This window comes from Chiloscyllium plagiosum, chromosome 10, assembly GCF_004010195.1.
Source record: "Chiloscyllium plagiosum isolate BGI_BamShark_2017 chromosome 10, ASM401019v2, whole genome shotgun sequence".
Taxonomy (NCBI): domain Eukaryota; kingdom Metazoa; phylum Chordata; class Chondrichthyes; order Orectolobiformes; family Hemiscylliidae; genus Chiloscyllium; species Chiloscyllium plagiosum.
This window is the reverse complement of record NC_057719.1, coordinates 61,037,814-61,064,779: the sequence shown is the minus strand read 5'-3', so window position 1 is coordinate 61,064,779 and position 26,966 is coordinate 61,037,814. Positions and strand designations below refer to the sequence as shown.

The 26,966-nt window shown below is 41.2% G+C and overlaps 1 protein-coding gene across 5 annotated transcripts in view; it reads left to right on the top strand.

Annotated features, from left to right (window-relative positions):
* Nucleotides 1–26,966, top strand: part of LOC122553698 (neuronal PAS domain-containing protein 3) — a 1,311,564-nt gene that overhangs the window by 307,742 nt on the left and 976,856 nt on the right. The gene's annotated exons all lie outside the window — the stretch shown is intronic.

Sequence of the window (26,966 nt, the reverse complement as noted above, 5' to 3'; positions counted from 1 at the left end):
CTTGATGTACTTATGCAAGGTATTGTTTGGATAGCATGCAATACAATACTTGCATGTGACAAAAATCAATCAAATCAAAAAAAAAAATTCTGGGATATTGTAGCAGTGGTTGTTTCTTCTGAGTATGGTGAGTGGTAGAATGGGGCCAGAATAAGATGAGGGGGATGTCATAAGGGCAGAAATTTAATAAGGTAAGCTTGCCAAGATTCAGCAAGAAAACCCATTACACCCACCATAAAACTCAGCAAAAATAACACCAAAACATAAGATTCAGTCCATTAAGTTAGCATTTCCACTAAATTTACTTGCTTGATTATGAGCGTAAAATCTTCCATGAACTGTAATAATCTGGCAGCATCTTGGAATGCATTTTTTTTGTTTTCTTTACCTTAAAGTATTTGTTGATTAATTAGAGGTTTGCAGCTTCTTACAATTTTAAGAATCTGGCTGAACATGGATTTGACACCAAACATCACCTCAGTAACCAGATTTATTAATGAGCGAAAATTTTTACAACAATATGGAACCACTTATACTAAAAGAATTGGAAATTTGAAGCAAAAATGGAAATTGAGAGAGAAACGCAGCAAGGCTGGCAGTTTCTGTGGAGAGGAAGCAGAGTTAATGTTTTGGGTTGAGTGACCTAAAAGTGTCTTCAGCAATTTTTGTTTTTCATATTAAACCATTTAATAGTTTCATTGGTGTAAGCTATAAAGGTATTTTTTTTTGTAAATTAAGCATTCCTTGTTGTAAATAAAAACTTTTAAAACTTGCCTCATGCAAGTGCAGCCTAAAAAGGTGTTTGAAGCAGCTCACTGAACTAGCATAACCTTGCATGTTTTTTTAAAATCAGCCTGTTCAGAGATGAAACTTGAATCCAGGCCTCCACAGGTAGGGAATCAACCATTGTTCCACAACAGCCCTTAACCTTGCATATTATAATCTAATTTAAGCTATTTTTCTAAACAACCTGATTAGAAATGTTATTACACAACTCTGGAGCAGGTGAGACATGATCCCAGTTCTCTAGGTCCAGTGATAGGGACATTATCACTGTGCCACAAGAGTCCCCTGATCATTCATATTCGACTCATGGCCCTGAATCTGTTTCAGGTGAAATTAATTTTGAACCATTGTAATTTATTGTACTGACACAAGTGATTTCAGATATGGCTCACCTGATCTTAATGTATTGCTTCAATAGATTCTAGTACAATCTGGCAGAATCAAGGAATTAAACTAATGGAACTTCCCTGATACCTATTGGATTTTGGGTAAGTTCAGATTAATTAGTGCAGGACTACCACATAAACATTAGGTCACAAAATAATCCTCATGGCACTGATTATACACTAGATATGTGTGTAAAATAACCAATTGCAATTATAAACATTCAGATTATAATAAAAAGCTGTACAGTATTCTGCAAGTTTTCTCACCCATTAATTTTATTCTTGCTGACATAGATTGATTAAAGGACACCATTACCCAGCATTAAATCTACCCCTTTGATAGGTAAGCTCAAAAATTTCAAGAGTAACAACTCTGTTTATTGAATGACTTCATCGCTTAACTTTGTATTTGAGAACAGGTTCACAAATTCCAATACCATACTTTAATACATTTTTGAAATAACTGCACAGAGGCCGGTATCCTGTCACCAGATCACCCTTTATTTACTTATGCACAGAACTCTGGCTGTGGCCAGCCAACTTGGAGTCAGTCACCTGAACTGAGAAGAGTCTCATTTCCTGTTTTTTAAAAATTTTATCAAACTGTACAAAATATAAACAAACAGTCAACAAAGAATAATAAGCAGCAGTTTCTAAGAAACAGCAATTTACAGGAGAAAGGGGCAGCTAGGCCAAACCCAACCACACAACCAGTTTGCAGGAAAATGCGGATGAACCCCAAATCTCACCTTGTTTTACCAAAATGATACAATAGACACAAACGCATACTAATCAGTCCCATCAACCGAACAGTAAAACAGTGAATATAACAGACACTCCTGGCAACCCAGCAAAGACACACTCCCACCTTCCAGCCACACAGTAGCCTGTTCCTATGCCTATTCCAGCTCCCGGTCCACCCCATACTCTTCCGGCTCTCTGTCCATCCTGACACACCTTTTCCGACCACCTCAATACAGCCTGCCCTGTTCTCCCCCCCGGATGACAGCACTGAGGATAGCCTACCCGCCTTCCGGTTCTCAGTCTGCCCCTATGCACCGTCTAGCTCTTGCCAACCCTGATGCACCATCCAGCCTGTAGACTGCCCTGATGCACCTTCCAGCCACTTGTAGGACAACCCATTTCCTATATCTCCTTGGGACGAAGGCGCTCAGGATAGCCCACATGGCTTCCCGCCCTCAGCCCACCCTAATGCATCTTCTGGCTCTCGGTCCACCCTGACACACCTAGGACAGAAAATGAGGTCTGCAGATGCTGGAGATCAGAGATGGAAATGTGTTGCTGGAGAAGCGCAGCAGGTCAGGCAGCATCTAGGGAACAGGAGAATCGACGTTTCGGGCATTAGCCCTTCTTCAGGAATGAGGAAAGTTTGTCCAGCAGGCTAAGATAAAAGATAGGGAGGAGGGACTTGGGGGAGGGGCATCGGAAATGTGATAGGTGGAAAAATAGCAAGGTATTTGATATGGTTCCCCATGGTAGGCTCATTTAGAAAGTAATGAGGCATGGGATATAGGGAAACCCGCCTGGTTAGATAATAAATTGGCTGACCCATAGAAGACAGGGTGAGATTAAATGGATAGTGCGGCCTGTCTCCCCAATATAGAGGAGGCCACATCGGGTACAGAGGATGCAATAGATGATATGTGTGGAGGTACAGGTGAATCTGTGGCGGATATGGAAGTTTCCTTTGGGGCCTTGGAGGGAGGTGAGAGGGGAGGTGTGGGCGCAAGTCTTGCACCTCCTGCGGTTGCAGGGGAAGGTGCCGGGAGTGGAGGTTGGGACAGCCTGTCCCGCTCCTTCCTCAGGACAACGATGCTCAGGACTGCCTACCACCTTCCCACTAAGGGCGACTGGCATCGGGTTGGCATACCCACCCTCCGCTCTCCGGGTGATAGCTTTCAGGACGACCTATGAACCTTCTGGCTCACAGTAAGGCCTGCCAGACCCAGGAACACAAGACAGTGCAGGTGATAAAACCAATCATAAAAAAAGCTGAGTCCACATCTGAAAGCCAAGTCCACACATGAAGGTAAAAAATGCACCCCTCACAGCATACACAGATGTCCAGTCTCTGCAGAGGCCTGGTCCACCCACAGAGGCCCAGACCCACTCAGAGACAGTTCATTTGTACAGGTACAGTTGACTCAGGGGTTCAGTCCAAACTCCAGAAAGTGAAAACACATACTCAAAGAAAAGTGTGGACACTGAAAAAGCAGACTGCAAGGGCTAAGCCCTGCCACAAAATCACCATTTTTCTTACTTTTGAGTAAGGACAAAAAAGTAACACATTGCAACCAGCCAGTGAAACAACAGTTCTCTAGTGAGAACTGAAATACAACAGTAACACGCTGACTGTGGGGGTCAGTCAGCTCAGAAATCAGTCCTCAAAAAAAGGAATTACAGTAACAAACTAGTTGTATAGATCAATCAGTTCAGGAATTGAGTCTCAAAACATAAACCACAATAATACACTGGCTATACCCAGCCAGCTTGGATTCAATCACCTGAACTGAGAGGAATCTCACCTCCTGGTTATGTTTTTTTGGTAAGCTCTCACACTACCAAATAGTCTCCAGATTTTTATTTTATTTTTGAAACCATACAAATTACAAACAGTTGACAATAAACAAGAAGCAGCAGTTCACAAAAAAAAGCTATTTACAGGGGAACGGGTAGCACGGCCAAACTCCATCATGCAATCAGTTAACAGGGAAATGAGGGCAAACCTCAAATCCCACCTCAAGTCATCAAAAAGGAAACAGTAACAAATACAGACAAGACAGTACAATCAAATGAAAAGCAGAACACAGCAACCCTCCATGCTGTCAGTCCATCCCATGCCCCTTCCAACTCCTGGTTATATTTTTTTACTATCACCAACTCAGTGCATAGTACACTGACTGTGGCCAACCAGTTCGGAGTCAATTCTCAACTGAGGAGATTCTGGTCTTTTTTAAAATAATCCCATTCCCACACTACTGCCAAACAGCAATAGTGCTAATCTTTTTTTTTATTCATAGTTACACAAAATACAATACAACAACATTGCACAAGAGGATTAGGGACACAGCCATAAGGTGCCCAAAATTTCACAAAACAGCACGACATAAAGCACATTCAGAATTTTCACACAAGTCACTATTCTCTTAAAGGTACCACAATGACAGAAATCCAGAAAAGAATTTACTTCAGCCCCCAAGGGCAAAGTTTACAGTAGGCTGAAGCCCACAATATACAATTGCAAACACATTACACATTGCCTTACCCAGGCACAAAAGAAAGTAGTCTACAAAACATAATAGAGCCAAAAACAACATTCCACAATAAAAATCACTGATTACACAACTCAACTCCTCCTGACACTCTCCTCTCCCTGGTTACCCTGCACACCTGATAACGGTCCACATTATGTACTGTTCAGACTGTCCTTGCCTATCCTCCCTGCAGGACAGTCGTCAGCCTTCTGGTGTTCAACCACCCTGTGTACTAACTGACCCTCCCCAGACCCACTTTCCTCAGGGCTGGTCACCAACTACCCAGCTCACAGTCACCCCACATACTGACTGGACCACCCCGGACCACTTTCCTACGAGCAGGTTGTCAGCCTTCCAGTCTCCAGCCGCCCTGCGTACAGACTGACCCTCCCCAGCCCGGTTTCTTCTGGCCCGGTCATCGGCCTCCCAGCTCCTGGTCACCCTGTGTACTAACCAAACCGCCTTTAACCTGCTTTCTGGCAAGCAGGCAGGCAAGCTGTCAGCCTTCTAGCACGCAGCCACCCCACATACTGACTGACCCCTTTCTTCTGGTTATATAGTTTTTTGTTTTATATTCTGGTTATATTTTTTATTTTATTAAACAGTACAGTCCACAAACAGTTAACATTAACCGCTGTGTACAGAGAAACAGCAATTTGCAAGACAGATGAGTGGCAAAGCCAAACCCCAAACCCTATCGTTCAATCAGTTTTCAGGGAAATGAGGTCAAGCCTCAAATCTCACTTTGTCATCACGAAAGTAGCAGTAACAAATACATACAAGACAGTCCAATTAGACAAGAAACAGTACATAGAGTACAGACCCTCCCCCCAGCAACCCACCCTCCCTCCCATCTTCGGCCACTCTAAGGCAGCCCACCCCCAAGCCTCTTCCGGCTCTTGGTCCAACCCATGCTCATTCTGGCTCTCTGTCCACCTTGACACACCTTCCAGCCACCCTTAGGATAGCCTGTCCTGTTTCCCCAACTCCCCCAGGATGACAGCAATCAGGACAGCCTACCCACCTTTCAGCTTCCCTAACTGCCCTTCGCACCTTCCAACCACCTCTGGGACAGGCCCGCCCCTGTACCTGCTTGGGGTGACAGTGCTGAGGATGGCCTATCCATCTTCTGGCACTTGATCTGCCCCTATGTACCTTCTAGCTCTCGTCCAGCCCGATGCACCATCCGGCCTGTGGACTACCCTGACACACCTTCTAGCCACCTCTAGGACAGCCTGACCCTTCCCTGGTACGATGGTGCACAGGGCAGCCCACAAGCCTTCCAGATCTCAGCCTGCCCGTACGCATCTTCTGGCTTTCGGCCACTGACACACCTTCCAACCACCTCTAGACAGCCCGTCCTTTTCGCCCCTTCTCGGGACGACAACGTTTAGAATGGCCCACCCATCTGCCGGCTCTCTGGGCAACCGCCATTGGGGTGGACTACCCACCATCTGGCTTTTGGGACAGACTACCCATCTTCAGGTTCACAGGACGGCCTACCCACCTTCCGGCTCTCAGGGTGACAGCTTTCAGGATGACCTATGAGCCTTCCAGATTACAGTAAGGCCTGCCAGACCCCAGGGATATGAGACAGTGCAGGTGATAAACCCAACAAGAAACAAGACAGAGTCAATTATGAACAAACAGAGTCCCTTGTAGTACAGAGTCCATTACTATAAACAGTTCTCTTCAAAATGTAGAATCCACTCCCAGGAACAGAGTCCACTCCAGCATACAAAGTGCATTGTCAGAATTAGAGTCCACTCCAATCTGCAGAGATTGCCAAAAACAAAGTCCACAACCGAGGGCAGAGTCCATTCCAAGATGCAGCAATTGCTCACCTCCCAGCACAGACACAGGTGTTCAGTCTTTACAGAAGCCTATTCAGCCACAAAGGGCCAGGCCTACCCATTGGAGCAGCTCATCTGGAATAATGTATTTTCTCACAGGGGCTCAGTCCAAATACCAAAAAAGTGAAGACACATTCAAAAGAAAACCAGAGTGCAAGGTTAAGCCCTGCCACAAAAGCAACATAGTCCTTTTCTCAAAGTAAACGAGTAACACACAGGATGTACCCAGCCAATGAAACAACAGTTCTCAAATGACGGCTGAATTACACTGGAAACACATTGATTGTGTAAATCAGACAGTTTAGAAATCAGTAGAAAAGGAACACCAGTTAACAAAACTGGCTGTAAACCAGCCAGTTTAGGAATCAGTTGTCCCGAAAAAAAAGCAAAAACCAACAGCAGCAGTAACACACTGTCTGTGGCCCAGCCAGCATAGAGTCAGCCCCCTAAATTGAGGAGATTCTAAATTTCTGGTTATATATATTTTTTATTTTATTGAACAGTACAAAATATAGTTATCAGTAAACAGAAAGCAGTTCACAAAAAAAACACTATATACAGAGGAAATGGCAGCAAAGCCAAGCCTCACAATTCAACCAGTTTTCAGGGAGATGACTCAAATCCCAATTTCAGTCATTGCAAAGATATCAATAACAAACACAGACAAGACAGTGCAATCAAATGAGAAATAGTGCATAGAACACAGACCTAATATAGCTTAAAAAAAAACCAGTCCACACCACATACTGATCAGACCATCCTTGGTTAGCCTTCCTGCAGGACAGCCTTCAGCCTTCCACTCTCTGGCTGTCCTGCCTACTGACTGACCCTTTCCAGGCCTGCTTTCCTCCAGGCTGGTCATCGACCACCCAGCTCCCAGTCACCCCGCGTACTGTCCGGACTACCCTGGGCAGCTTTCCTCCGAGCTGGTTGTTGATCCTGGTTATTTTTTTTATTTTGTTAAACAGAAAGGCCGCAAGCATTCTCAAAGATCCATCTCACCCTGGCAATGCTTTTCTACAACCTCTACCATTGGGGAGAAGGTACAGAAGCCTGAACACAAGCAGCAGCCGCTTTCGAAACAGTTTCTACCTGACTGTTGTTAGAATACTGAATGGACTCACAAACGTTTAGCATTCGTCTGTACCTGTGTTTTGTTTTGCCGCTGTTTACCTATTATTTACTCATGTATGCTATTTAACTATGTGATCTGCCTGTATTGCTTGCAGGACAAAGCTTTTCACTGTGCCTTGGTACATATGACAATAAATTCAATTTGATTAAATTCAATTCAATTCAATTCAACAGTACAAAAGAGAGTTAACAATAAACAGAAAGCAGCAGTTCACAAAACAACCACTATGTCCAGTGGCAGCAAAGGCAGCAAAGCCAAACTCCAAACCCCACCATTCAACTAGTTTTCAGGGGGATGAGGACAAACCGCAATTCCCACTTCCATTCATTACAAAGATAACAGTAACAAACACAGACAAGACATTGCAATCAAATGAGACACAGTGCATAGAACACAGATCCAATATATTTATAAAAAGCAACCTGACACCCATCCGCACCACATATTGATTAGACTGTCTTTGGCGAGCCTTCCTACAGGACAGTCATCAGCCTTCCGGTCTCTGGCCACCCTGCGGACTGAACAACCTTCCCCAGGCCTGCTTTCCTTCAGACTGGACATCGACCTGCCCAGTTACCAGTTGCCCGTATTCTGACCGGACTACGCCATGCCACTTTCCCATGAGCTGGTTATTGATCTCCTGGTTTTTTTTTGTCAGTCCTCTAAACTATGGAGATTCTAAATCTCCTGGTTATATTGGTCAGCTGGGGCTTTCCTGATTGTCCTGTTACCAGTACACACTGACTATAGCCCAACCAGCACAGAGTCAGTCCCCTAAACTGAGGAGATTCTAAATCTTCTGTTTTTTTCTAAATTTTATTCAACAGTACATCAAACAGTTAGCAATAAACAGAAAGCAGTAGTTCACCACTAAATACAGGGGAAAGGGCAGCAAAGCCAAACCCCAAACCCCATCGTTCAACTAGTTTTCAGGGAGAGGAGGACAAACCTCAAATCCCACTTTCAGATATCAGAAAGATAACAGTAACAAACACAGACAAAGTTAAAAATCACACAACACCAGGTTATAGTCCAACAGGTTTATTTGGAAGCACTAGCTTTCGGAGTGCTGCTCCTTCATCATGTTGTAGAGTATAAGATTGTAAGACACAGAATCTATAGCAAAAGTTTACAGTGTGATGTAACTGAAATTATATATTGAAAAAGACCTGAATTGCTTGTTAAGTCTGTCATCTTTTAGAATGAACATGTTGATTTCAGTTCTTTCATATGTAAATCGCAAAACTTTTTTAAAGTTACATTCTGAAGTGAACTTTAACAATTGGTGTTATGTCGGCCCAGATGATGCATTTAAGGTGTGAGGTGCCCTCTGTGAGACTGTCTGTACCACAATGTTCAGACTGATTCAAATCTAAAAAAAAGCAAGTTTACAGAATCTTACATGGATTCATGTAATTTTTGAGCAAAATAAAATGTAATTCTTTGAGTACAAATTCACCCCACAAACGTGTGTGTGTGTGTGTGTGCGCGCGCACACGAGTTTGCTCAAACTGTCAGGAAATATATAATATGTCAGAATCATCAGCCACACCCACAAGGCAGAGCAAAACAGCACCTGATCAGAACGCAAAGCCATCCATGCTCTCAAAACCAATCACAACATTGTCATCAAACCAGCAGATAAAGGAGAAGCGATTGTCATTCAGAATAGAACAGATTACTGCAAGGAAGTGTACCAACAACTGAACAATCAGGAACACTCCAGGCAACTACCGACTGATCCAACCAAAGAGCACATCTGTGAACTAAAAACATCGATCAGGACTTTAGATCCAATCCTTCAGAATTCTCTATGCGCCCTCATCCTGCATAGGCGATTTCTACTGCCTTCCGAAGATACACAAGGCCAATGCATCACAACGTCTCATCATATCAGGCACTGGGACCCCGTGTGAGAACCGCTCAGGCTATGTCGAAGACAGCTTGAAACCTATTGTACAGGGGACCCCCAGCTTTTGTTCCGACACAACAGATTTCTTACAGAAACTCAGCATCCACAGACCAATAGAACTGGGAATATTTCTCGTCACAGTGGACATTTCAGTACGCTACACCAGCATCCCCCATGATGACAGCATCGTGGCGATAGCCTCAGTACTCAACAACAACAACTGCCAATCTGCGATCACTGTCTTGCAACTCATCCGCTTTATCCTCAACCTCAACATTTTCACCTTTGACAACCAGTTCTTCATCCAGACACATGGAACAGCCATGGGGACCAAATTTCACCCCAATATGCCAACATTTTCATGCACAAGTTCGAACAAGACATCGTCTCTACGCAGGACTTCCAACCAACACTATACACCAGGTACATCGATGACATTTTCTTCCTCTGGACCCAAGTCGAGGAGTCACTGAAAAACTACACAGTGATGTCAACGAGTTTCATCCCACCATCAAACTTAACAGACAGACCTCTCTACTATCTGGATAAAAGCAAATTACTGCGGATGCTGGAATCTGAAACCAAAAGAGAAAATGCTGGAAAATCTCAGCAGGTCTGGCAGCATCTGTAAGGAGAGAAAAGTGCTGACGTTTCGAGTCTGACTGACCCTTTGTCAAAGGACTTTGACAAAGGGTCAGTTAGACTCAAAACATCAGCTCTTTTCTCTCCTTACAGATGCTGCCAGACCTGCTGAGATTTTCCAGCATTTTCTCTTTTGCTCTCTACTATCTGTCTCATCCTTGGACACATGCATCTCTATCAAGGATGGACACCTCAGCACCTTGCTCTACTGCAAACCCACACATAAGCTCATAGTGCTACACTTCTCCAGCTTCCACCCAAAACATATTAAAACAGCCACCCTCTATGGACAAGCCCTACGCAGACACAGGATCTGTTCAGATGAGGAGGAACATGATGGGCACCTGGAAGTACTCAAGGATGCCCTCATAAGAACAGGGTACGATACTCAACTCATCGACCACCAGTTCCGATGTGCCACAGTGAGAAATCGAAATAACCTCCTCAGGAGACAGACATGAGCTATAACCAACAGAGTACCCTTAGTTGTCCAGTACTTCCCAGGAGCCGAAAAACTGCGCCATGTTCTTCACAGCCTGGAACACATTATCAATGTGGATTAGCACCTCACCAAGACCTTCCCCACACCGCCACTTCTTGCCTTTAAACAACCACCAAACCTCAAATAGATCTTTGTTTGTAGCAAACTGCCCAGCTTTCAGGACAATATCATACAACCAGTTTCCAGTACTAAGACAGAGTCCAAACCCAAACTCCACAGTGTAACAAATGCTCACCTCCGAGCACACACGCAGGTGTTCAGTGTCCACACAGGCCTGGCCTTTCCAGAGAGAACCAGGCCCACTCTCAGGAACACAGTACATTATGAAGCTGCAGTTAACTCACAGGGGTTTGATCCAGTCCCAAAGGCAGAATCCACTCCCGAAGGCAGAGTCCATACCGCACACGCAGGTGTTCAGTCTTCAGAGATCTGGTCTATCCAAAGGACCAGGCCCACTCACAGGAATACTGTACATTGTAAAGGTGCAGTTAGCTTACAGGAGTTTGGTCCACTCCACGATGCAGCAATTGCTCACCTCCCAGCACACACACGTGTTCAGTCTTTACAGAGACCTAGTCACCCACAAAGGGCCAGGCCTACCCATATAAAGAAGGGCTCATGCCCAAAACGTCGATTCTCCTGCTCCTTGGATGCTGCCTGACCTATTACGCTTTTCCAGCAACACATTTTCAGCTCTGATCTCCAGCATCTGCAGTCCTCACTTTCTCCTACCCATATAAAGCCAGCTCATCTGGAAAGATATAATTTCTCACAAGGGCTCAGTCCAAATGCCAAAAAAGTGAAGACACATTTCAAAAAAGCCAGAGTGCAAGGGCTAAGCCCTGCCACAAAATCAGCATAGTCATTTTCTTAAAATAAAGGAGAAAAGAGTAACACACAGGCTGTAACCAACCAGTGAACAATAGTTCCCTAATGAGAACTGAGTTACACCTGTAACACATTGACTGTTTAAATCAGAAAGTTTAAAAGTCAGTCCTCAATGAAAAGGCATGCCCATTTGCCGCCATGCAGTGGTGATCCCCAGTGGAGGGCTCTCTACGCAGGAGTCCTTCCCCTTTCGCTCAGGGATCTGGGGTGGAGGGTGCTACACGCAGCAGTCTTCTGCAATTGCAGATTGTGGTGGTTCACGGACTCCCAGCCCAACTGCTTGTTCTATGGTGCTGTGGAGTCCATGGACCATGTATATGGGATGTGGGTGTTTGCACTCCATTTTTAGTTTTCCGGAAAATCTTCTCCTCTGCTTTTGGTTGCACTTCAGTCTCACGCTCCTGATCTTTGGGCACCCGGTGCGGAGGAAGGAGGGTACGTCAGAGGACCTCCTTGGAGGTCTGCTCCTGGGCCTGGCCAAACTGGCCATAAACAGGTCCAAGCAGCGGGCTGTGGAAGGGGTCGTTATGACTGATTGCTTGCCCCTCTTCCCTGTCCGTGTCCGGGTGTTGCTGGAGAAGGAACATGAGGTGTCTACCAACACCCTCAAAGTTTTCAGGTGAGGTGGGCACTGCAGCGAGTGGAGTGTTTTATTTCTTCTTCCAACTCTATTTTGATTTAATCCCTGCCCTCCCCTTCACTTTTTGATCATGTAGCAATGCCTTTTGATGAGAAGGGCACTGCTTGTTACTGGCCACTCTGGTGTTTGCTTTCTTTCTGGTCGTGGAATATAAATAAAGATTTGCACATTTGTTCTTCACTGTGTCTGACACCTGCACACACTTAACATGGGTGATGGGGAAAAATAAGCGGTAGTATTGGGGAAATAAAAAAAACGGAATGCCTGTTAGCAAACTGACCATATAATTCAGCCAGTTCAGGAATCAGATATCCCCCCAGAAAAAGCAAAAACGAACAGCAGCAGTAACACACTGACTGTGGCCCAGCCAGCACAGAATCAATCTCCTAAACTGAGGAGATTCTAAATCTCCTGGTTTTATATTATATATATATGTATATATAATTCTTAACAAAAAAACACAAACACAATAAAATAAATCAAAGGAACAAATATCTTCCCTGAACAAGGGGAAAGAAAAAGGAACTCTTCTCCTAAAAGCACAGAGACCACTTGTGTCAGCAGGAATACACTGACCATGGACCAGCCAGCACAGAGTCAGTCCCCTAAACTGAGGAGATTCTAAATCCCCTGGTTATATATATTGTTTCTTTTTTTTAACAGAATCAGTCCCCTAAACTGAGGAGATTCTAAATCTCCTAGTTATATTGGTCAGCCAGGGCTTTCTTGATTATCCCAGGTTAATAACCCCAATCGATGACCTAATATTCAATGAGGTTAATCTGGTTCCAATCGCTACAATTTTCTTTCTTCAAATCTCCTAGAATAAAAATTTTATCATCATACACCACGAACAATTGAACTACTCCAGTTTCTTTCAAATTATTAATGTGTTAATTTGTTTTGCTTGTGGAAGAAGGGAATACTTTGCCCTTAGAGACAAAATCTCAATAATCTCCAGTAAACTGACTCCATTTAGCTGCACACAAGGAAAAATATCCTTAAGTTTTGTGTCATTGGACTGAAGAGTGGCTGATTTGGGTCAATGGGCTGAGGAGTGGCAGATGGAGTTTAATTTGCATTAATGTGAGGTATTGCATTTTGGTAATACAAAAAAAGGACAGGACTTAACAATTAATGGTAAGGCCCTGGGGTAGTGGTGTGGAACAGAGACACCAAGGGATTCAGGTACATAATTCTTTGAAATTTGTGTCACAGATAAACGGGGTCCTTAAGAAGATGTTTAGCTTGTTTGCTTTCGTCCCTCGGATCTTTGAGTATAGGAGTTGGAATGTCGTGTTGAGGCTGTACAGGACATTGGTGAAGCCTGTTCTGGAGTACTGTATGCATTTCTGGCCACTCTGTTAGAGGAAGAACATTATTAAACTGAAGATGATTTAGAAAAGATTTATCAGACTGTTGCCTCCAATGGAGAATTTGAGATATAGAAATAGACTGGAAAGGCTGGGACTTTTTTCACTGGAGCAGAGGGGTTGAGGGATGACCTTAATGAGGTTTATAAAATCATGAGGGACATAGATAAGATGAAAATGGCAAGAGACTTTTCTCTCAGGTGGGGGTATTTCAAAACTAGGGCGCATTTTTTAAGATGAGAGGAGAAAGATTTTAAAAAGGACATGAGGTGCAACATTTTTTTACACAGAGAATGATTTGTGTGTGGAGTTAATTGCCAGAGAAAGCGGTGGTTGCAGGTACAATTACAACGTTCAAAAGACATTTGGATACGTTCATGAATAGGAAAGGTTTAAAGGGATATGGGCTGGTGGGACTAGTTTATGATTTGGAGGTGCTAACGTTGGACTAGGGTGTACAAAGTTAAATATCACAAAACACAGGTTATAGTCCAACAGGTTTATTTGGAAGCACTCGTGTTTGGAGAGCTGCTCCATTAGGTGGTTGTAGAGTATAATATCATAAGACACAGAATTTATAGCAAAGGTTTATAGTGTGATGTAACTGAAATCATATATTGAAAAAGACCAGGATTTTTTGTTAAGTCTCTCATATTTTAGAATGACCATGTTGGTTTCAGTTCATTCATATGTAAATTCCAGAATGTTTTTTTAAAGTTACATTCTCAAGTGAACTTTAGCAATAGGTGTCATGTCGGCTCAGATAATGCATTGAAGGCGTGAAGTACCTTATGTGAGGCTGTCTGTGGCCCAATGTTCAGACTGATTCTATTCCTAAAAACGGGACTAGTTTAGTTTGGGAACATGGTTAGTGTTGACTATTTGGACCAAAGGGTCTGTTTCTATCCTGTATGACTCTATGACTCTTTGACTCTATCTAATTGAAATGATGCATTCTTTAAGCAATGGCGTAATTTAAAGTAATACTTAAGTGACATCCAATTTCGGGATATTTAACCCACTGCCCTTGAATCCAATTAACCTTTACAATTCAAATTCTGCCCAAGCGGTTTTGTAGCACAGTAGTTACCTCTGAAACAGGAGATGCTGCCAGACTTGCAGTGCTTTTCGAGCAATTTCTATTTTTGTCTTTGAATCTGGAGGTCTGGATTCATGTCCCACCTACTCCCAGAGTTGTGTAGTTACATCTCTGAACAAGTTGATTAGAAACTATCTATAACTTACTTCATATAGTAGCATTGCTAGAAAATTATCAGAAAACCTGGCAGCATCTTGTACTGGTAAGCAGTGAAATGTTAATTAACTCAAGGTCAGTGCTTGTGAAATTCTTGGTTATAGCCCCAGTTGAAGTGACAGAAAGAGCGAACAGGATCATAAATATTTCTGGGATTGACCATGCAGAATAAAGCAATCTTTCTTTAAAATAAAATTCTGTCTAAAGTCTATTTTGGCACAGTAGCAATGTTCCTGAACAGGAAGCCAAGGTTTAAGTCCGGCAAGCTCCAGAAATGTGTAATAAAAACTCTGAACAATTTGATTAATACTATCTAAATTTCTGATCAGTGTATTGTGGGTCAAGTCCCACATGCCACAGAGGTGTGTAATAACATCTCTGAGCAGGTTGATTTAAAAAAAACATTAAAAATCCAATTTGGGAGGGTGGTGTGTTTAATCAAGCTGAAATCTACAGAGAGGACAAAGAGAGTGTGTGTTGTGGGACACTTGCATAAGAAATCATTTATGAATTTGGTTTTGGCTGATTGCTGAACCAAAGGCAGAAACCTGCTTAGAGTGATTTAAACACAGTATTGGGAGACAGGTGAGCAGGCATTTGGGAAGTAACTATGTTCAAGACCTTGGAGATGAGGTAACAGTTTGCAAGAACAGCCTGGATGTTTTCAGAAGAGAAGATTGTGATTGTGACTTGTTTGATAGGGAGGGAACCAGTGCTTGAAAAAAGGGAACCATTTTACTATTTCATTGTGTTTGGGAAGTGGGAAAGAAAATACGTTTTTAGTGGAATTGGATTATGACTGCCAGTTTTTTGTGTTAATGATGAGATGAGCCAGGCGAGGTTTGGACAGAACAAAGAATGAAGTAAAAGAGAGCAATATTTTCAAGCTTGGTCGAGACTCCTGTCTACTGATTTAATCGTGATGTTATAAAGTGACAGCATTGTCTTCAGAAACATGTTTGTTGGATTAATACTCTTAAAATAGAATTATTGAAAAATGGAATGGTAGGTCCCAGAAAATTAACTATTTTGCTGCAACATGGACAGAGCCACAAAAGTAATTGACTTGCCTTGGTATTTAGGCTTTTTTGTGATTATGTTGTTGATTGCTTCAAGAGAGCGAGTGCGAATCAAAAATGATGTATGTTCTGTCGAGGTATTTTTCCATTGATGAAAGTACTTATGCCATCCTGAAGTGATAGTTTACAGGATTTTCAGCCACTTTAGCTGTTAATTTTGTTTTGTTCTCTTAAGTTCAATTGACGAATGATTGGCTGTACTGGTATATTTAAATTTTGCATATAAGATCCAGATGTTGTTTTTCCCTTACAGTGTTTTAACTTATTACAAAAAAAAGATACTTTTTTTGTTTGTAGTGGCTAGACGTTCTCTTGAAGATGAATACCATCAAAATAGCAACTGTTTATATTGTCAAATTGTTTAACCCCAATGAAGAATAAAGGTCAAAACTCATTTAATTTCAACCAAATCTAATTTGAGTACATGAAAGAAATTACAGTTTGCCCTTGTGCCATAGTGTGCCACCCAACGTACATTATAAAGGATAAACATAAAACCACAAGATATAGGAGCAGAATTAGGCTATTCAACCCATTAAATCTGCACCACTATTTGATCATGGATGATATTTCTTGATCTCATTCTCCTGCTTTCTCCCCGTTACCTTTAAGCCCCTGGCCTGGTCAAGAACATATCTATCTCTGTCTTAAATACACTTGATGACTTGGCCTCCATAGCCTTCTGTGGCAGTGAGTCCCATGGATTCACAACTCTCTAGCAAACGAAATTCATCCTCACTGTAGTTCTAAAGGATATTCCCTTCACTCTCAATCTGTGCCCTCAGGTCCTAGTGTCTCCAACTAGTGGATATATCTTCATGTCCACTTGATCCAGGCCTCTCATTCTATATTCTATAAGTTTCAATCGGATCTCCTTTCATCTTCTAAACTCCATTGAGTACAGATCCAGAGTCTTCAACAGTTCTTCCTAATGACAAGCCCTTCACCCCAGGTCATACTTATGAATTTCTTTTGCATCCCTCCAAGGCCAGATCATTATTCCTTATATATACGGGGCTTAAAACTGCTCACAATATTCCAAATGCAATCTGACTGAATCGTTATACAGCCTCAGTTATACTTCTCTTGTGTTCTTGCCCTCTTGAAATGAATGCGAATACTGCATTTGCCTCCTGAATGCCAACTGAATCTGCATGTTAACCTTAAGAGAATCTCGAACTAAGACTTCTAATCCCCTTGTGCTTCAGATTCCCGAAGCCTTGTTTATACATCAAAGTTGTTAGTGCATTTTGCTCATGCATTTTGGAACAATCTGCAACAAGAGCTTGATACTTGAATGTGAATCAAAAGTCATAATATTTAGAACTATAGAACTTAACTATAACTGATAAAAAAACATTTTGTCAAAACTTTTTGTCTCGACTTCAGGTCAATTTGCAAGAGCACTAACTCAAGGGGGAAAACTATCACTTATTGAGATTGATAGAGAAGATTGCTGATTGGTTGGCAAGCAGTGTCTGATTGGTAAAGGCATTGCCATGGAAAATGCATCAAGTAATGATGATTGACAGTTAACTGTCAAATCTTGTTTAAATAATATGGTGAATATTCTGTTGCCATTGCATTGTAGTAGCGCAAAATAGCTAGGTTCATCTGTTGTTCAAACTTTGGAGATGACTTTCCTCAGGAGACGAGGCACTTTTCAAAACTAAAGTCAAGCTTTTCATGAGTTTGCATGATATACAGTGAGAAATGATCTGATCAAGGTAGCCATTAGCTTTGATGGACTACTTCAGCATCAAATTTGCATCGTGAACAAAGATTAATGAAAAGATCAGCTGGAAGTTCTCCAGTACTGTTGACCGTGAACCTAATTTCACTGTTTGATATATACATTGAGATTTCTACAGTTCCAGGTGCTATGAGAGTGGCTTGATTGGGAACCTGACAATTACAGTCTGAGCTATTTGCAAAGCTGTCCTATGAAATAATAGTTACTCTGATAACTCATTCTCTCTCCATCATGCAAATTCCTGAAAGGCCCTTAAGGTATTGACTCTTGCTCCTGAAAAGGGCACTGAAAAGAGATCAATTGGAATTTTCCAATGGGAATCTCATTTCTCGGAACAATGTGGGCAGAAATTCAGCAGCCGGGAGGCAGACCATTGATGCCTATGGACACTCCGCACCCCATCCACAACTAGTTAATTGCATTAGCAGTTAAAGCCTACTCAATCGCTGGATTCTCCTCTGTATTGATGACCTGGCTGCTGAATCTGTTTCTTACTTACATATTTGTCCAACTCCATGTTGAAGTTCTCTTCTAGAGACTTCCCTCTAACACAACTGGCTGTTTTCTTTACAGCTGGAAAATACCTAATTGGCCCTTGAGATATGAAATCCTACCCACCATCTTTAATATGGCAAGAAACCTGTCTTCAAGCTAATTAAGGGCTGTCTCCATCAAAATCTTGATTTAGTGACTGTTTTCCATTGCGAGCAGTTTAAGACGTGGAAAACTCCCAGCTGCTGTTTTCTATACTCAAAGTGTACTTTAAGGCACTGATGTCTATTCCAATTATTTAAGGATTTTGTTTCCTATGCTAATATTAGTAGTATCTTTATGATTCCATTTAATGTATGATTGGAAACATTGATAAAAGATACATCTTATCAATTCTGAAAAAATGTAAGGAAATTATATTGATTTTAAAATTACTAAAAAGGACAGTAATTTGTGGTATTGAGTTGAACCAAGTGATTTCAGAACTTTGACTATCTAAAATTGCTTTATCTGAAAACCAATGCAGCTATTTATCCTTTACGATGTAAATAATTTTAATGTAACATAGTTCTTTTTCTGCTTACCATATATTAATTCATGTTTTGTAGTAGACAGAACACAAACAGATTGGTAGACATCTAAAATGAAGGCTGTCCTGTTATTTAATGGTTATCATGGGTGTTATCTTTCTGTTTTTAGGCTAAGTCTAAAACCCAGAAAGGTTGGAGGAGGGAAGCCTGTGGAAGTTAGCAAATCTTCTGTCAATCCGCCAGCCAGTTGGTTGCCGGTGATCAGTCTAAGACTCAAGATGAGAAAACCTCAGACATCAAAAGCCACTAGTAAAACAGAAGCCACAGCTCCAGACCCTTGCAGTGCTGCGGAGGAGGTCATAATGGTTGTTAGGTACAACTTTATGAAGAGTCTTTGTTTTAAGGAAGTCATGGAGTCATGGAGAGGGGGATGCTACAGGGGGTTGAAAAGAAGTGAGGAAGGGGTATCTCTATCTCCACCATTTCCTATATCCAGTCCTTGATCTTGAACCAATAAATGCAAGTTGAGGGACCCCTTCCGCTGCATCTGACAATTTGATTGCACTGGTTACCCAGTCAGATAGTTTGATTCTTTCCTGTCCTGTGTGGTACTGAAATAATTGCAACCCAGGCAGGAGTAGGTCTTTAGTTGGTCACGAATTGACTAAGGTCCTCAATTAGCAAAGTGGTGGGAAGGTGCAGTTTGGGCCACAATTTAATTTGGATGCAAACAGAAAGATGGCAAGTTTCTGGTTCACCACTACCATAGAGTCATTGAGTCAGAGAGATGTACAGCATGGAAACAAACTCTTTAGGAGAAAGTGAGGATTGCAGATGTTGGAGACCAGAGTTGAAAAATGTGGTGCTGGAAAAACACAGCAGGCCAGGCAGCATCCGAGGAGCAGGAGAATCGACGTTTCAGGCATAAGCCCTTCTTCATTCTCCTGCTCCTCGGATGCTGCCTGGCCTGCTGTGTTTTTCCAGCACCACATTTTTCAACAAACTCTTTAGTCCAACTCGTCTAGACCAACCAGATATCCCAACCTAATCTAATCCCATTTGCCAGCACCCAACCCATACCCCTCCAAACTCTTCCCATTCATATACCCATCCAGGTGCCTTTTAAATGTTGCATTTGAGCCAGCCTCCACCACTTCTTCTGGCAGCTCATTCCATACACACACCACCTTCTGTGTGAAAAAGTTGCCCCTTAGGATTTTTTATATCTTTCCTCTCTCACCCTTCACTGTGAACTGACACAGCAGTGAACCTGCGCAGTTACTGCCTTTGCTGTTGAATTCATGTATTGCTGGAGATCAGAGTGTATCTGGAAAAATTAATAAAGAGTGAAATTCACAACTGATCTTGGAGGAACCTGTTTGAGAGAGGTCACAGCACAGAAACAGATAAGTAAATAGTTTTAAGTATGGCCTTGCTCTAAGTCTACAGGAGTGAGTAGAGTGGGTTCTTTCTTGATTATATGTTTTATTAAGATATATCTCTTGATTAAACTTAAAAATATAAGCCATAAGTATTAAGTTAGCCAGGAGCAGTGTTTTGTAGAGGAATAAAATGGTGCTATTTTCTGGGTCTGCAGATTGGAAGGAGCAGAAATGGCCCTTAGTAGAGTGATATAATCTTCTTGTCAGATATGGGAGTTTAGGGAGAGTTTACGTGTTACTGCCATTGGTTGCAAATCCTGTCAGATCAAATGAATCAGTTGGAGCGACAGTTTGGGGCAGTGAGGAATTTACAAGAGCAAGGGGGTGTGATGGAAGGCAGTTACAGGAAGGGAAAAAAGTTTCAGATATAGTCACATAGATGGGTTAATTCCAGGAAAGGTAAGAGGGCAGAAGTTTAGGGTGAGAGGGGAAAGATATAAAAGAGACCTAAGGGTGGTGCGTGTGTGGAATGAGCTGCTAGAGGAAGTGGTTGAGGCTGGTACAATTAAACATTTAAAAGTCATATGAATGAGTATATGAATAGGAAGTGTTTGGAGGGATATGGGCCGGACTAGATTGGGTTAGGATATCTGGTCAGCATGGACAAGTTAGACCGAAGGGTCTGTTTCTGTGCTGTACATCTCTATGACTCTATGTCCTCTAGTTCTGGACTGGCCCACCCCAGGGAAAAAAGTTTTTCTATTTATCCTCTCCATGCCCCTCATGATTTTATAAACCTCTATAAGGTCACCCCTCAGCTCCAGGGAGAACAGCCCCAGCCTGATCAACCTCTCCCTATAGCTCAAATCCTCCAACCCTGGTAACATCCTTGTAAATATTCTCTGAACCCTTTCAAGTTTCACAATATCATTCTGATAGGAAGCAGACCAGATTTTCACGCAATATTCCAAAAGTAGCCTAACCAACAGCCTGTACAGCTGCAACATGACCTCCCAACTCCTGTACTCAATACTCTGACCAATAAAAGTAAGCATACCAAATGCCTTCTTCACTATCCTATCTACCTGCGACTCCACTTTAAAGAAGCTATGAACCTGCACTCCAAGGTTTGTTTGTTCAGCAACACTCCCCAGGACTTTACCATTAAGTATATAAGTCCTGCTCTGATTTGCTTTCCCACCATGCAACACCTCGCATTTATCTAATTTAAACTTCATCTGCCACTCCTCAGCCCATTGGCCCATCTGATGAAGATCCTGAGGTAACCTTTTTCACTGTCCACTATACTTTCAATTCTGGTGTCATCTGCAAACTGTACCTCCTTTGTTCACATCCAAATCATTTGTGTAAATGACAAGCAGTGATCCTTGTGACGCTCCATTAGTAACAGGCCTCCAGTTTGAAAAACAATTCTCCACCACCACCCTCTGTCTTGTACCTTCTGTATCTAAATGGCTAGTTCTCCCTGTATTCCATGAGAGCTAACCTTGCTAACTAGTTTCCCATGGGGAACCTTGTCGAATGTTATACTGAAGTCCATGAAGATCACATCCTCCGCTTAGCCCTCATCAATCCTCTTTGTTACTTCAAAAAACTCAATCAAGTTCGTGAGACATGATTTCCCATGCACAAAACCATATTGACTATTCCTAATCAGTCCTTGCCTTTCCAAATACATGTAAATCCTGTCCCTCAGGAATCCCACCAATAACTTGCCACCACAAACGTCAGGCTCATTGGTCCATAGTTCCCTGGCTTGTACTTATCACCTTTTTTAAATAGTGGTTCATCCTGCCTAATTAAGTTCTCTCTTCTCCAGGCTCAGTGCCTCCAGCAGCAGACACTTCTGTCCTCTTACAAATATCAAGCTTCTTAGTTTGGTGTGTTTGAGATTAGCAGTTTAATTTAAGATAAAATGGAATAGTGAAGGGAGTTGTATGATCTATTCTGAATTCAGCTTCATGACATGCTTGGGTAGTCTGTTTGCTATAGCAACAATAAGGTCGAGATTGATTTACTGGGAAGAAGGTGCAAGATGTTCAGATCTCTAAATAATGAGTGTGCTAATGTTGGGAGACAGTTAGGCCTCAATTTCTGCTACTAAGTTTCAAACTGAGAAATAATCTGACTTGGCTCACCCATCTTGGCTTCAAGATTCCTTTTAGTCCCATCTTTTTACTACAGGAGGTATGAGTTGGACAGAATCCAGCCCGCCAAATCTGGAAGCAGATAATTGGTAGTTATAGGGGTCAGTGCGTTTGGAGCTGGGCTGTTCGAAAGGCCTGCGCTCTGTTCTTTGAAATTTTATTCCTGTTGTTTTTTAGAAGCTGTTTAACTCTCTGGCCTTCAACCTTCTTAAGACTACACCTGCACTGTGGTTCTCATGACACCCACCCACCCTCATGGCTCATCCATACAGTGAATAGAATGGAGGGAGAATGAAGTTGGGGCCTACAGGATAGCAACTTATTTCTATCTAGATGCTAGACCTTTGTGAATTTAAGTTACTGTGGAGATGGGCACCGAGAGGGTAAGTATCCAGAACAAGCTATTGTCGAATCAGGTTATAGGTTTATTGAAACATCCCAAACTTCATTGATTGGTCAGCCTTCGGAAACATCTGAGAAAGAGAGTGAGTGCGATTGAGCCAATCAGTCTCTGTTTTTTAATTCACTGAATGCGGATGTGAGCTTGTGCTCTGATTGAAGTTTCTGAAGATTCTCATGAGTCTGGAAGATTTGCCTCGAGAGTAATCGTCAGGTAACCATTAACTTGAATGTGAGTTTGGTGATTAGAAGTTAAAATTTATCTAGTTGAAAAGGAAAGCAAGCCATTGGGAGTTGAAATTTGTTTTGGACTGATTCTTGGAGAATGAAGAATCCACTTCAAGGTCAGAATACGATATAATCATGGAGAGGAGTTTTCAGTCATTTTAAATGTTATGTAGGGGATTTATTGTGCCATTTAGAATTCAAGTTGCTTATTGGATGATGTTTAGACAATGATGTCTTTTGTTTGTTTTTACAGAAATTTCTTAAATTCCTTTTGATCCTTTCAGTTTAATACAGGAAATTCAAACTGGGGAGGCAATGGGTATCAACCCAGAGATCCAGAAATGTTCTGGAGACCTGGGTTTGAATCTTGCTATGCCAGATAGTGTAAGTTGAATTCAATAAAAATCTAGAAATTTTAATCAAACAATGACTATGAAACCATTGCTGATTGTCAGGAAAAGAAACATCTCATTCACTAATGTCCTTTAGGGAAGGAAACTGCCATCTTTACCTGGTCTGGCTGATATGCAACTCCAGACCCATAGTGGTTGACTCTTCACTGGGGCCAGGGATGCGCAATAAATGCTGACCTATCTGGCAACACTCATGTCCCATGATTTTAAAAAGTTATTGTCCTCTACATGGATCATAACAAATACAGCACATTGTAATCTATATTTGTGTGGCTAATCAACAATAATATTCTACCTATTGTTTGCATCATTGTCAGTGATCTAGAGCAAATTTACATCTGAGCAAAAAAGTACGTTCTACATAATGCATGACTACTGCGATAGATTTCTTTACTGATATTTCTCGTGAAAAGAAGTAAAAGAGTCCTGAAATTTCCGAAGCATTTTACTTCAAATGTTTCCTATTTGGAAAAGATTAAAAGTTATGACTAGGTAGTAACATGTACATGATTGATGCATTTATTTATAACATACTGTATAATAATGTCTATTTAAGCTTTTAATATATTCAGTAAAAAGGATGATTATTTCAGCTTTATTCATTTAAATACGTTATACAGTAAAGATTTGAGACTTCATTTAAATAGTTTCAGTGTCTCTTTGTGAAAGAAAAAAGAAGCTTAATTTTCTCCTTTAATTTCCCAACTTTTGCAAATCAAATAAAAAGTCTAAATTATAAAGTGTAAACATAGTTGCAGAGAAAAAGGACAGATGAAATTGTCCCTTAGATTTCTGAAGTACTGGACTGGTTTTTCACTGATTCAGGATGAGTTGGGAGTTCTTTAAAAATGACAGTGGTGGTGGTGGTTTGAATGGTGTTGTTTGAGGGGAGTGGGGGATGAGTTTTGACTCCCAATTCTGGGATTCCTGATCCCATTCTCATGTGCTTCAGTCGGGGGAATATTTTTTTAAATTTGCAGACTGGTTCAGGTCATGAGCCCACACCCTGCATTCCTGACATGACCAGCACCATAACAGAGATAAGTACATCCTAGGTCTCTGAAACCTTCAGGAAATTAGGGTGGCTATTCAAGGACTCCTAGTAAATTTAAAAGGTAAGTTCAAATGGTCCTTCCCATGTCAACATGGTAGAATATACCTCTCCACCCCCAGGAATCATTATGCATTCTTAGCTGAGAGCCCAGAAATCCATTAGTCTACTAAATCAGCCTCATCCCAAAGGAAAAATATGTTTGATTGACAGCTTTGGCTATCTCATCTGCTCTGATAATTGTGCAGCATTTTATTGGCATAAGGTAAAGAGTTTTTTGATTCATTCATGTAACATGAATGTTGCTAGGCTAGTGTTTCTTGCCCATCACTGATTAAGGGTGATTAAAACGGAAAATTTAGTTTTATCTTTCACAAAGAGCCAGAAGATATTTAAATAAAGCGTCAACATTTCTTTCTAGGACAGAAAAGTTCTTACTCTGTAGGACATTAGAGAACTAGATGAGATTTTGTAACAGTTAACAGTGGTTACATGATTGCCATCAGGCTAGCTTTTCATTACAAATTTTTTTTGTTGACATCAAGTTTCACCATCTGCATGGTAAGACTTGAACCGATGTTCCCTGAACATCTGAGATACTGGATTACTAGCTCAATGACACTTGTTTCTAGTGAAAAATTGTGTATCCAAGAGGAAAGTTCGCCTGACTGTGAGCTGTTGTTAAATTATAAATAATTTCTTTATAAATGTTGTTATAATGCTATTTCCTGGTAGTACACCATTATCACAATTTTAAGACCTATTTCCTTCATTGGTGCTATTATTTCTAAAGACTCCTTAAGAATTCCTATTAACCATACTGGTTTACTGTTAAACTTTAAGTAATTTATATTTAAATCATTTGTTGAATGCAAGTGAATACAAACTGATTTTCTAACATTATTTTTATTCTCTATCCTATTATTTGACTGGGCCAGTTTCTTTAGACCACAAACTCTCTTCTTTCAAATCTACATGTTATGTTATAACCTCAACTAATTTTGATTTCTTAGCTGTTGCTTTTATTTCCAATTCCAAATTTCTTCTAATGCTGTTAGCCTAGCCATGGTTAAACTTGCAAATCACTCAGGAATAAAAACCTCTTTCCAGAAAAGTTGTAGCAGCTGAAAAAGCTACTTCATTTTCAATATGTATAGTAAAATTCACTGTGAAAATCTTATAAATGTTAACCTTATCAAGTTCTAGCACTCATATTTGACTAGGGATTTCAAATCCCAGACAAGCTCCCAAATTACACAATGATCTCAGATCAAACCACAATCGTTATGTTACAGTCTGGCCAGGGACTAGTAACTTTTATTTTTAAAGCAAAGTGTGATATCCAATGGACAATAAGAGAACAAAGCACCAACAGTTCTGAACTACAAAAAATTATCCTGCACAATGTTTAAACAGTGATACAATCGATGATATTTGGACAAATACTTCATAGCATGCAGAATTAAGATGGTAAGTATGGGTGATAGACTGTGATTGAACACTCATAGCATACATCAAATAACAAATGTGATCAAGACAGAGCCCATTGATTTCTTCTCATTAGTTACCCTACCCCATCAGATCTTAATACCACAGTGAGCCATCAAATCTCTTTTAACATCACAAGGGATCACAATATTTCACTTCTGCATTCTGAATTTGAATCTCCCTCTCAAAAGAAGCTACATCGTGGACTACGTCAATAAATGCTTTGGTTCTTACTGTCCACCCTCCTTTCTTGAGTCTATGTTCACTTGGCCTCTAAAACTGCATTCCAGTATGCATTCACAAGCATAACTCTGGCTTTTCACCAATAACTATCTTCACTAAGCTAACACTGCTGTTCCTTGAGCTCTGATTTTGCTTAACTCCATCCACCAAATATTTTGTAAAAGTTTTTAAATGCCACTTTCAGTTTTACAACTGTATTAATGCTCTGAGGATTTTTCCAAGCGTCTCACAGCTTCCTTCAACAGTTATCTGACAATTTTTGAAACTCTTAGAATGGCTTTTCAAACCTGATTCTTTACCCTTAGTTGTCTACCAATTCCTAGTACCTATTCCTGAATTCCAATAGCACAGAGCCATCCTACTGCTTGATTTTCTGTTGAGACTGCCAGACAGAATTAGAGTAATGGAGTCATACGGCATGGAAATAGACCTTTCATTCCAACTAGTTTACACCGACCATGTTCCCAAATTAAACTAGACACACTGCCTGTGTTTGGCCCATATCCCTCCAAACCTATCCTATTCATTCACTTATCAAACTATCTTTTATATGTTGTAACTGTACTTGCATCCATCACTTTCTCTGGCAGTTCATTTCACAAAAGTTGCTCCTCATGTCCTTTTTAAATCTTTCTCCTCTCACCTTAAAAATATGCTCCCTTGTTTTGAACTCCCCCATTCTAAGGAGAAGACCATTGCTATTCACCTTATCTATGTCCCTCATGATCTTATAAACTTTGATAAGGTCACCCCTCAACCTTCTACATTCCAAGTCTCAGTCTATTTTAATAACTCAAGCCCTCTTTTTGGGCAACATTCTGCTAAATCTTTTCTGCATCCTTTCCAATTTAATAGTGTCTTTCCTTTAGCAGGACAACTATAATTGCACACAGTACTCCAGAATAGGCCTCACCAACATCCTGTACAACCTCATCATGACGTTCCAATTCCTATTTTCAAAGGTTTGAACAATGACAGCAAGCATGCTAAATGCTTTCTTCAGCACCTAGTCTATTTTATTTTTTATCTAGTTATCTTACAATGATAGCATTTTTCAAAACAACATTAATATTCTTTATCTTTGATTCTTCTC